The following is a 2,889-nucleotide window of genomic DNA, read 5'->3' on the forward strand; positions in this document are numbered from 1 at the left end:
CTGTCTGTTACTCCATCACGCCTTAACTACTGAACCAATTTGCATGAAATTTGGTATGGAGATATTTTGATACCCGAGAAAGGACATAGGCTACCTTTTATTGCGAAATATGTACCACGGGCGAAGTCGGGGTGGACCTCTAGTATTAGATATAAATGTGATGGTCTGTCTGTCTGTTACGCTATCATATAAAATCACAACACCGATTGAGATGTTATTTGCAATGAAGATAGTAGAAGAACAATTTAATACTATACGTAGGGTAACGGCACCAGTGGTCAGCCAGGCACCAGTGATCAGCCTATTGCGTTGTTTATTGGCCATAAATATCGCTGCAATCAAAATAACCAAATCACGCGCACTTAAATAGAAGCTCTGTTTCGTTATTGGTTCATGCATCACGCGATAGGAGCGGCAGGGGGTCAGGGGAGAGAAGTAAACACGTTCGTACAGGTGCTGTCCGCCGACAAGAGCAGAAGTGTCATGTCCGCAATATTTTTTGTTTCACATGGTGCTCTTTTGAAAGGTGAGAAATAACATATTTTAGTATGAAATGTGATTGTGTTTTATAGATAATAACTTTATAGATTACTTAGAGCATTTAATTTTATGAAATTTGATAAAAAATATTGTATTTTTACTTAAAAATTTGAGGGGCTGACCATTGGATACTGATTTTTTATGAAAGATCCAATGGACAGCCCCTGGGGCTGATTACTGGGATTCTTTCCTAATTGTTAGAAAACCAGTATTCAGCCACGATGTTATTGAAATAATATTTTAATTATAAATGCGAATGTTTGTGTTTAAATCTATAAGTTAGTCTTCATGTTAGTTAAGTTTTACCTGAAATAATGGTATTATGTGTATTCATATCCAAAAGTTATTATTGTTCCCTTTTTTTTTTAGCTAAAAATGCCGCCAAGACAACAGTATCCTCTAGAGAAATCCTCCGAAAGAGATCCTCTTGTGGTTGATTATAATTATATCCATACTAATATTATAAATGCGAAAGTAACTCTGTCTGTCTGTCTGTTACTCAATCACGCCTTAACTATTGAACCAATTTGCATGAAACCAATTTGCAATTTGAATGGTATAGAGATATTTTGATACCCGATAAAGAACATAGGATAGGTTTTATCCCGAAATCCCACGGGAACGGGAACTATGCGGGTTTTTCTTTGACTGCGCGGGCGATGCCGCGGGCGGAAAGCTAGTACCTATATATATTGTGGATTATAGATACATCAATAGGACATAATATTATAAACTAATATCGCTAATTTAAAAAAAAGAATGATTGCTGTTTTTATGATAAGTATTAAGAAGTTCCTAGAAAATAAGAAGACACAAAGAGATTGTAATAGTATGTTAAAAATAATATTTGTATTATGTGCGATATACATTTTTTTGTGCTAAGTGTATCGTTGCTATAAAAATGTGATTAATATAGTTGATTTTCATATAACATTGTTTATTTTGATCTCATTATTAGTTATACTTACTAAAGGCTGAACACTGGGTTCAACAAGGCTGTTTATTGGTTTTAAGAGGCTGTTCACTGGGCCACTGGGCCATTTTTTGTTTAAAATTAATTATATATTTTACTAAGAGAATTATTGTTTTTGATAAACGTTGATTCGAAACTACAATAAACAATAAATCCATACATGTTGTACGTTTTTTTATTCGACGATTGTTGTAGAAATGGCAATTGTCGAAACTTCAAAAAGCTGTTATGAGGCTGACCACTGGTGCCGTTACCCTATACTCCATTAAAAAAACATGTTCAATAATTTCTACCGAATGCTATTATAATTATTGTATAATATTTCTCTTGTCTAAACATGGAAATTATTTAATTTGATGTGACATAATAATAACAAAATTATGAATACTTTCATTTATATTTTGTGCAACACATACTAAGTTTTAAGTCTTAGTATACAAATAGGTACATTTAAACTACAAAATACACAAAAAAAGTATTTTCAAAAACAGTCTAAACAAACATATCAAAAAAATAAGAAAAAAACTGACGTACACATACATCCCCAAATCCTATTGACTGTATCATATTAACTCAGAGATTTATTGCAACAAAAATGACGTCCCACTATTTGGCATGCACCTTTAGGGGAAATGACCAAGATAACATGACCCCTCCTTACCAACTATATCTTGGGACTTATGGCTCAACTTATACTGGTCGATTTTATCCACTAAGCTATACCATCCAAAATATTTTGATCTCTCATTCTTAGATGATAGTTTTGAGGTTGAGGTCTAGATAAAATGGTTAGTCGGTAAAGTAGTCATAAATCATAATATTCAAATATTTTGTTCGGAGTGCTTCTGAAGGTACGATATTGAAATTTTGTGACAAACGGACGGGTGTATTAGATTTTTTGCAATATATCAGTATTTGGATATTACTCAGCGGTAGAGCTGGTTTGGAGATTTAGATCGTGGCAATTTATTATTATTTGAATATATTTCATAACAAATTCGTAGAAAGAAATCTTCGCTAGAGACTTGAACTGAAGACATGACATGAATGAAGACAAACTACGTGATTATTATAAATTTTACATTATCTTTCTTAATCTTATAAAGGCGAAAGTTTGTAAGTATGTATGTATGGATGAATGGATGTTTGTTACTCTTTCACGTAAAAACTACTGAATAGATTTGAATGAAACTTTACCACAATATAGCTTATGTACATCAGAATAACACATAGGATAGGTTTTATCCCGGAAATCCCACGGGAACGGGAACTATGCGGGTTTTCCTTTGAAAACGCGGGCGAAGCCGCGGGCGGAAATCTAGTATATAATATACGAAAAATATTAATAAAATCCCTAATAATATTATACATGTAAA

General features: G+C 33.0%; 1 long non-coding RNA gene across 1 annotated transcript; it reads left to right on the forward strand.

Moving 5' to 3' along the window:
• The first annotated feature begins 272 nt into the window (after nt 1-272).
• On the forward strand, nt 273-1,330 carry LOC149899345 (uncharacterized). The gene is made up of 2 exons (XR_016457949.1): nt 273-526; nt 910-1,330. It is a non-coding gene; the product is annotated as an uncharacterized LOC149899345 (long non-coding RNA).
• Nucleotides 1,331-2,889: the final 1,559 nt, after the last annotated feature.

Source organism: Colias eurytheme, chromosome 21 (assembly GCF_061535395.1).
Source record: "Colias eurytheme isolate Ceu_HAF_F1 chromosome 21, ilColEury1 Martin Lab GWU primary, whole genome shotgun sequence".
NCBI classification, from domain to species: Eukaryota; Metazoa; Arthropoda; class Insecta; order Lepidoptera; family Pieridae; genus Colias; species Colias eurytheme.